The sequence below is a fragment of the Convolutriloba macropyga genome, chromosome 4 (genome assembly GCF_964194025.1).
Source record: "Convolutriloba macropyga chromosome 4, txConMacr16.3, whole genome shotgun sequence".
Lineage (NCBI taxonomy): Eukaryota > Metazoa > Xenacoelomorpha > Acoela > Convolutidae > Convolutriloba > Convolutriloba macropyga.
Window position 1 is genome coordinate 26,020,877 of NC_134471.1, and position 10,360 is coordinate 26,031,236.

Sequence of the window (10,360 nt, forward strand, 5' to 3'; positions counted from 1 at the left end):
GATGCAAATGTGAAATTACTTCACTTGTGATTGCTGGTGTGATCGCTTGTGATTCTATTGTCTCCGAACAAGTTATCGCCAACGAATATGTAATACTCTATATTACACGAGAGTCCTGAAATCTGATTGGCCAAAATGCAACTTGAATATTTTCATGTTTGAACTATTGTCCAAAATTGTGTTTTCGATATGTTGTCTTTTGATTTTTTGTCCTAGCACCCTTGATGCTAAATACGTGTCAAAATAAAAGTTTTTCAAAGTTTGATAGCAAAAATGGTTCGTCGATAGGCTTATAGAAATTAATAAGAATTAGTGAGTGCTAAAGACTACCGAACAAAGATTAACCGAAATATCGTCTCTATTTGCTCTGTAATTACAAAGTCTATTTTCAACTCAGTAAATTCTTTTTTATTAACGTCTTCTGCGTGCAAAAATGCTTGAGTAAAATTACGTTCCAAATTTACCAAAGAGGCGATTGAGATTTTTTTTGACAACAACAGAACTTTGCTTTTCATAATAGCCATTATATCGTAAAGGCTTATCAGCTCAAATTTATGATCAGATTTTTGCCTCGAGTAATCCCATGTCTTGCCTCAAAATAGTCGCTTATCCTGGCGAATGGCCATTTGTTGATCAAACTGTCGCTAGTTCTGAAATTGCTTGCATTTTTCCGGTTCCAATTACTACGAGGGACGCCCGAGACAGCTTGTTGAGCATATCTATGAGCAACCCAAAAGTTTTTTGTTAGAGAAAGAAAATCTCTGCAATCCCAGGACTCGAAATTCAGTCCGCTCTCCTCGACCACTGCAATGATTTTGAAACTGAAAAAACACGAAAACAGCTCCTCAACAAACGATTTTATTGATGTTGCCTGTATAAATATAAGACTGCAAAAATATAACAGCTGGGTAAAAAGAATGCACAATAGGACGCAGCGCTATTTTCCCCTTTGTTATTTTACACTTCTTCGCAGTCAAACTTGCGAATAATAAATTTTAAAACCATCGCGGGGACCAATTTGAAATTGCAAACGTCATCGTTGAGTAAAGTTGTAATTGTAATGTTTCCCCGAATTATACCATTACTCAGGCGGCTCACAGTAACAACAGAAGACAATCCAATAGCTCTATCTGGTATTAATTTCAACCAACGAGTCTGCTAGATTTTATATTGAGGCCTCGAGGCGACGCGTGTCCATGCCTGTGAAAGAATTTTGTATTATGCCACTTACAGTCTAGGTTTCGTTAGCATGCAGATTTGCAATCCACTCTAAAAAAATCTTTCGCTAAATTGTTTTTCATCCCTATCTCCAGTTCAGATCCTCATCTCAAGTTTCTTCAGACTAAATTTTCGAGATGATTGAATGTAAAACCGTCGATTTTGTATGCCAGTTTTCAAATAAACAGTGCCGAAAGTATGCGATTTCAGCAACATTTAATTCTATCAAGTATCTATACACTTGCGTCATTTGGAACAATTAGATCGCATTCTTTTTCGTAGATTTCAGTCGTCAGATTTTTTATTTCTAACATGACAGCACCACCTTTGAAAGGGCAAATAGTTCAGATGGGACAACTTTTTGAAACGCACACTTCAACGTGACAACCACGACAACCTTCATGTTGAAATCTCAATTGAGCGTGTCTGAAGCTGGCAATAAACTTCGATTTAATACAGCCCAGAGGCGTTTTAGTAACAACTGACCTGGTGAAAACTTCGATCTTTGCTTGTCCAAGTTGCAGGGGAAGGAAGCAAAATGAGCATTATCGTGTGAAAGACACTACTTCAGTAAGGAAATGTCTCCACCAGAACTCAAAACGTCAACGACGCCTGATCAACGAGCAGTGTTTGAAGCCAAGCAGCTCAGGAATAAATCTTGATCTTACGATCGCGGAAAAACTGACTTTTCAAATTTCTCATGACCCCTTAAATTAGTTGAAAATTGGTCACATGAAGCTTTCGACAGAAAACTTGGTCAACGACGGCTAAACACGTCACTTTTTTCTCGGTTTTTTTAGCCTCGTAAAACGCATTGCAGTAAAAACTTCAACACATCTATTAATATTTTTGCAACACTTATTTTCAATGATCAGACTTGTTTTAAACGCTTTATAGAGTTAAAAGCTGTGTACTTACGAAGAATTCAAGCTCAGAAAGAAACAAGCACTAGTTTTAAAATCTGAATAAACTATGAGATTTTAGATCAAATCGCGTGGTACCTTATGGTTGCATTTGTTGAGGAACTCAACTTTAATTAAATATCCAAATGTCCGATATTTGAAGGCCAAAATGTGTATAACCGCAACATTTGCCGGATGTATGTGCCACCTGTGATGTATATTGCTAAGCAGGGAACTAATTCAAAGGCCTTCTTATGTCAAACTTTGTTATTTTGTTGATGCCTTTTCTTGTTGTTGCCCGTCCCCGTAAATCGTATGTAGAGTGCTTTTTGTGTTTATACTTGAACAACTCGTACAATTTTGTCATTTCCATAGAAAACGTTTTTATCCTTGCTAGTGGCCATAGCACTGGAGGTGCGTTATCTTCCTTGATGATAACAAATTTGAAGATCATAGCAAAGTCTTCTGCTTGTTATCCTGCCATTTTGGACGCTGTTAAGCTGCTGTCTCTTAGAACAGGGACCACATTTTCCTCTATTATCTCATAATGCTCTTCATACTTTTTAATTTCTCTGTTTAGCGTCCTCTTGTCCTCCTGAGACGCTGTTATTGAGGCGCAACCCAACAGCCCAACAACGCAACTACAAGTACAACCCTTCTACAACCCAATTACAACAGACTAAAACCCAACAACAACTACAACTACAACCACGAAGAGCAAGACGAAAGAAGAAACTGGAGAAGCAAGAGAGGCATTGGACAAGCTAGTGACAAGACGACCTTAGAAGTGGGAGGAAGTGGAGAAGCAGGCAACTGACGAAAGAGCAAGACAAAGGAGTGACACCAGAAGCAGTACCCCTAACTTTGAGAGCATAAGGGGTGCCTTGAAGCCTTACCAATAGCCTAGTAACTCGTCCGAAAAAGTTGCTGTCGAGGTGAATTGGTGTCTTTTTTGCTTTTTTCTCGGCATAGGCTAGCTCGGTGATTTCTTAGACCACTCTGGAGTAGCACCCTAAAGATTGTAAAGCTCCCTATAAGCTAGAACAACTCCAATTAAGAGTTTTTCGAAATATAGGATAAGTGTTATTGCAGAAATTGAAATTTTCAAACTTTTATAGAATATGTCCCCGTAAATCGTATGTAGAGTGCTTTTTGTGTTTAAGGGGTGCCTTGAAGCCTTACCAGTAGCCTAGTAACTCGTCCGAAAAGTTGCTGGCGAGGTGAATGGGTGCCTTTTTTGCTTTTTTCTCGGCCTAGGCCAGCTCAGTGATTTCTTAGACCACTCCGGAGTAGCACCCCAAAGCTTGTACAGCTCCCTATAAGCTATAACAACTCCAATTAGGACTTTTTCGAAATATCGGATAAGTGTTTCTGCAACTTTTATATAGAATAAGTGTTATTGCAGCAATTGAAATTTTAAATTTTTTATAGATTAAGTGTTTTGCAACTTTCAATATGGAATAAGCGTTGTTGCAACTCTTGCCATTTTTACGTATAATCAAACATTTTTACGTATAATAAACAGAATAAACGTTGTTGCAACTTTTGACTTTGCCATTATGACTTTTGACTTTGGTAAAACGAACCAAAGTTCAACCTATCTCCCTAAAACCTCCCAAAACCCCCCTAGTCCTGAAAATATGAAAAGCCTTTTAGCCCGCAACTGCGGGCAGCCAGTTAACTGGGAAAATTTTTGTACTTTTCCAGTTAACTGGGAAAAGTACAAATATCATATTTTGCAAAATTCGGATGACCTAGATATGAACATAACAAACAAAATAGACTTAGAAAAAAAAATAGACAAAATTACACAAAAAAAATTCCAAGCTGCATACAAAGAGAGCATATATGTGAATAAACACATAGCTACAAACCACCAAATCAAAAAACTGAAAAGAGAAAAGCATAAGTTAGAAAGAAAAGGGAACAAACTGACAACAAACAATGAAAGAAACACAACCCAAAACCAAACAATATGCAATAAGATCAATATACTGACAAAAGAAATAAAGAGAATAAGTAAAAAAAATACAACAAGACAACAGATGAAACTCATTGAAAAACTAAACTAAGCAAAAAAGGTTTTAACTTGTGAAAAGCTGCAAAAATTTTACTTAACCAGAATCAGAAATATAGGACAATTAAGACTTTTTCAAAAAATAGGATAAGTGTTTTTGCAACTTTTCTATAGAATAAGTGTTATTGCAGAAATTGAAATTTTAAAACTTTTATAGAATAAGTGTTTTGCAACTTTCAATATGGAATAAGCGTTGTTGCAACTCTTGCCATTTTTACAAATTTCAAAGAATAAACGCTGTTGCAACTTTTGACATTTTGACTTTTGACTTTGGTAAAACGAACCAAAGTTCAACATATCTCCCTAAAACCTCCGTAAACCCGCCTAGTCCTGAATATGAAAAACCCTTTAGCCCGCAACTGCGGGCAGTCGCAAGCAAGCACCCCCTTCCATCCCCCTCAAACGACCCATGTGAACCGGCCCTGTCCGATGAGAGCATAGATTTGGATTTAGAGATAGATTCAGGCTCAGAACCAAAACACAACCCAAAAATAAAAACACCCAACCAAAAACGGAACTTTTACTAGAACCTGAAAACGGGCCTTTGACGCAGGCGAAAAAGCCGAAGCTGCTAGCAAACGCCCCAATGTAGAACAACAAAAACAAACACTAATAACTAACAAATTTGGTACATGAATTTTGAGGGAGAGAGACCTCGACTAGCGGCTTACGCCAACGCCGTGATGAGACTTACCAACCAAAGAGACCGGGGCAGTGTAAGAGAAAAGCCAATGAGAAATGGCTTCTCTAAATAACCCAAAAGTAAAGAGGCTTTCAAATTGCTTACACCACAAAACATTAAACAGTTTCAAAATTGCAACAACAAAAACTAAGAGTTAAATCTAACAACAACAAAAGCCGAGAAAAAGTAACTCTGTGCTTTGTAATCACAAAAAGTTCGCTATATGTAAGCCTAAACACAATTCAAGAAAAATTAAATGAACAAGGAATAAAATCTGAAAAATTATTAAGGGTCAAAAGCAGCGTAACAAACCAAGAAACGAGACTAGTTAGAGTCCTTACTAAAGACGAAAACCAAACAAAGAAAACAATTACAAATGGGGTGGTGCTCTGCCTACAAAAATTTTAATGTGAACCATCAAAACAACAACCAAAAGTAGTGCAATGCTTCAAATGCCAAGCACATGGTCACATAGCAACGAACTGCGTCAACATGCAAAGATGCCCAAAAAGCAGTGGACACCACCACATCAAAGACTGCAACCAAAATGAACCTTGCTGCGCAAAATGCAATGAAAAGCATAGCGCTGCCTATAAAGGTTGCCAAAAGTATAAAGAAGCAAAACAAAAAGCACCTGCTGTGTCATATGCGGAGGCCCTCAAAAATAAACCAGAGTACAAGGACAAAGAAGGAGAACAAAAAATAGCTAGTGATGCTCAAACACAAATCGAGAATAACCTCGAAAGCATGCTATCAGGTCACCTTACCAAACTTGAAAACAAAATTGAACAGATAACAAAAATTGCAAATGAGCGACTTAGAATCAACCTCCAAGAGCCAAATCGATCTAATCAGCATAAACCTACAAAACACAAAAAAAATAATAACCAAACGAGAAAAAATATCGGGAAAAGAATCAAGAAAGACTTATATGTTAAGAGACAACCAAACAAACAGTAGGTGAAAAAAAAATGAGAAAAAAACTAAATAAACTCAATGAGAACAATACTAAAAACCAAAACACTCAGCAATAAGTGAAACAGCAACCTGAAACAACTTCAAAATCGGAATCGTTTAAAACAAAAACAAAAAGACTGAAAAACAAAAATCACAAAAACTAAATTGTCGCGGACTGAATAAAAACGAAATAGAAATATTGAATATACTGGAAAAATCTCAAGCCGAATTAGCTCGCCTGAACAAAATTAACTTAGGTAAGAAAAAACACACAAAATTAGAAGGATATACCATAGCAGGAAACACTAAACAAAGCAGTTTAGGATCTGCAATCTACATCAAATAGCGATTAAACTACGAACTTATAGAAACGAAACCATATAAATCAGAGAGGAAACTAACACAAGAAAGTATTACTATGAAAACACTTGGACTCTACATAACAAACATCCATGTATCCTCACATTTAGAAATAAGAATGGACCTAATCACAAAAATAGCAAACAACGAAGCCCACTTAATTACTGGTGACATGATTACAAAACACCCAATGTTTGAAGCCAATGACCTAACCACTAAGAGAACGGGAAAATTAATTGAACAATGAGTTGATGAGGAAAACTATATGATACTAAATAACTATGATTGCACGCACAAAGATGGTGGATCAATAGATGTGCACCTAGCCAACTCTAAACCCACAAGCTTATTTGATAATTTTTTTGTCTTCAACGAAAGTCCTAGTGATCACTACCCAACTGTTAGCGCCTATAACATAGAAAAATCAATCGAGTCACACAGAAAAGTTAACTGGGGAAAAGTACAAAAATCATATTTTGCAAAATTCGGATGACCTAGATAGGAACATAACAAACAAAATAGACTTAGAAAAAAAAACATAGACAAAATTACACAAAAAAATCCAAGCTGCATACAAAGAGAGCATATATGTGAATAAACACATAGCTACAAACCAGCAAATCAAAAAACTGAAAAGAGAAAAGCATAAGTTAGAAAGAAAAGGGAACAAACTGAGAACAAACAACGAAAAAAACACAACACAAAACCAAACAAAATGCAATAAGATCAATATACTTACAAAAGAAATAAAGAGAATAAGTAAAAAAAAAATACAACAAGACAACAGATGAAACTCATTGACAAACTAAACTAAGCAAAAAAGCTATTAGTTTCTGAAAAGCTGCAAAAATTTTACTCAACCAGAATCAGAAAAACAACGAACAATTACCAATGAATAATCAGGAAGCTGTAGATGCATTCGCCAAAAATTTAAAAACAACAATGAAAAAAAATGAATCAAAAACAGATAAGGCAAAATCACGAGAAAATCGTCTCACAGAAAATAAGAGAAACACACAGAAATAAAACCTACAACTCTCAAAATTATATTAGAAAATCTTAAAAATACTGCACCATGACATGACGGAAAAAGCTATCAAATGATAAAAGAATTACCACAAGAAATAATAGAAAACCTAGCGCAAACAATTCACGCATCAATACAATTAGGACTTGTACCAGCCCAATGAAAAACTACAACCGTAATATTGATACTAAAAGTAGGGAAAGATGACAAAACGCTAAAAGGATACAGACCATTATCGTTAACGTCTTTCCATGGAAAACTCTGCGAGAGCATTGTAAACGAACACTTGGCAAATCACTGTGAAAAACTAAACCTGTTTGGAGATCAACAAAATGCCTACAGATCTGGTAGATGCAAAACAGATATTCTTCTAACGTTAACAGAAAATTCAACAAAAAGCTTTAAATGGAAAGGCGCCACAGCTGCTGCCTTCTTAGATTGAGAGCTAGCTTTTGATTCAATATGGCACGAAGGTATCTTATATAAGCCAATCTAAATTAACACACCATGGTGGATCACAAAATGGATTGGCAGCTTCCTAAGTAACAGAAAAATCAAAGTAAAATACAACCAGGCAATTTCTAAAAACTTTACACCCGAAGCAGGAGTCCCCTAAGGGCGTTTTTTTAGCCCAAGTTTGTTCAATATGTTTGTAAGCAAACCGAAATGCAAAGACACATCAATCTCACAATATACTGAATATATTGCTATATACTACACAAATGAAAAGCAAGAATCAGCTTCTAAACATCTTCAAATCGGAATCAAACGCCTCGAAAAATGGTGCGAAAAATGGAAAATACTCCTCAACGCGGAGAAAACAATATACAATATATTCCCTAGACAAATTCTGAACACAAATCTGAGGCTAAGACTAGGGTCAGAAGACATCAACGTCAGCAAAGAGGTAAAATTTCTCGGACTTCATCTCAACTATAAATTGACATGGACAAATCATGTCAACAAAATAGTCGTAAAAATGCAACAAAGGATCAACATGCTAATCTAATATTATTAAGTAACTATATAAAACAATGGCAAGACCAATATACATGCATGCAAATGTAGCTTGGGCAAATGTAACAAAAAGTGATCTCTACAAGATTCAAAAAGAACAAAATAAAGCTATAAGACTTGCATCTAACCTGCCAATGTGGACGAGCGTAGATGAACTACATCAAATAAGAAACTTAGAAACAGTAAACAATACAATTCAAAAATTAAGCTCGGAAAACCTTGCAAGGGCTATAAAACGAAATAAAGAAATAAAAAACATGATAGAAAAACATTTGCTAACTTGGAGCCAGATCAATATGTATCAAATTCTTTTGAAAATTTTTTTATAAAAGGAAAAAAGAAAAAGGGAAAAAATCAAACAACGGTGAATGCGGACGTCTCGGGGTATGACTCGAGAAGTTAGCTGAAGCCATTTAAAACGAAAAATAATCAAAAGAAAAGGGCAAAAAGGGAAAACCGTAAAGTAAGGCAAAACTCCAAAGCAAAGGTGAATGTGAACGTCTTGGGGTATAAAGCTAGGCGTTAGCTGAAACCATTCAAAAATACACTGCCCGGGCCAAAACACTTTTTTTCTGCATGTATGGTTGCTAATTGTTCGCATGTGTGCATGCATGCCTGGTATGCCGGGATGCCTAATGCGCGTAAATGTGTATATTTGAATATTTAATTGCATTTTCAGCCACTGACATTCGTCTTCAGATGCCCACTAACCAAAGAACCAATGCAAACCACATCAAAAATATCAGTGAGATCATGGGAATCAGTCTAGGTCTTGAAACTGATCTAACTCCAGGGTACCAGCAAGGGAGGGCAGCATGATCGTTGGAATCATGCTGAGGCCTTGATGCTGGCCCCACAATCTAACTCCAGGGAGGGCAGCATGAACGTGGGAATCATGCTGAGACCCTGATACTGACCCCACTCTGTTCCCGCTCGGGAACAGCCACTCATCCCCGCAAGGGCGAAAATAACCGCCTCAAAAAGAGGCATAAATAACAAACTTTAGTACTTTCAGTGCACAAGCCGACTGCTCGTCCTCTGAAAGAGAGGGCTGGCTGTCGATAATGCACTGAGGGTGCCTCTCTTACTCTTTCTCTCTCTCTAAAGACTTCTTCATTACTGTTTTCCATTCACTATAAACATCAAAACCAATGACAAGTCACCGTACTCTCAGCGCACAAGCCGATTGTTGGTCCTCTGAAAGGGGGACTGGCTGCCGGTGGTGCACTGAGGGTGCCTCTCTTCTTTCCTTCTTCTTTTTCTCTTTTCCTTCTTCCTTCTTCTCTAAAATCTCTACTCCTTCGCTCTCTCCCCCACTCCCTCTCTCCTTAACTTCCTCCGAAACTCCTTTCCTGTCACTCCCATGCCCCCTCCATCCTTCCACAAAAACATAACAAAGACCCAAGAAATTCCACAACCAAGTATTCTTTTCAGACCAATCTCTCTGCCTCCATCTTCCAGACAAGTACTCAGTATAAACCACAATAAACCAAAGAAAATACCAAAACCAAATGCAAACCAAAGTGAAAGCGCGGTTTAAAAGGTGGTGTAAACTACCACCTGAGAAATCGCAATTAGCAGTTCACTGCTAATTAAACACATTATAAATCAAACAAATGAGCTGGTGTTGGGGCTAACGGGTGATAAGAAATGATGCGAACTCTGGGAAATAAGCGTTTGCGATGAAATAAGATGAAACTATGAATTCTTAGCGTGATTCTTAAATCACGCGGCAATTTATTGCTACATTTGTTGATGAAGTCATCTTGAATAGAAGTTGTAAAGCTCCCGATACTACAAAGTCAGAGAGTCAAATAACGCAGCAATGTAAACATTCAAACGTCTTGCGACTATACTGTTATGTCAAGCAACCCAGAGATGTGAAGTGTGATTCGACCTAAAGCAGTGATAAGACAAGTGTGCCATGTGAATTGATAGCTGAATTAAATTGCGAAATTTGACCACACCTGCCTAAATAAAGCACAACATAGTGACTTCCAACGTTGAATGAAATTTCAACAAGGATGAACGGTGTCCTTTTATCGTTTCATGGCAAACGACGTTTTGTTATATTTAACTTATTTTTGTTTTTTTTCTCTTGCATTCAACAACTTGACATA

The 10,360-nt window shown here is 36.9% G+C and overlaps 1 protein-coding gene across 1 annotated transcript in view; it reads right to left on the minus strand.

The window, feature by feature from the left end:
- Window positions 1-10,360, minus strand: part of LOC142337555 (uncharacterized) — a 288,613-nt gene that overhangs the window by 217,230 nt on the left and 61,023 nt on the right. The window lies entirely within an intron of this gene.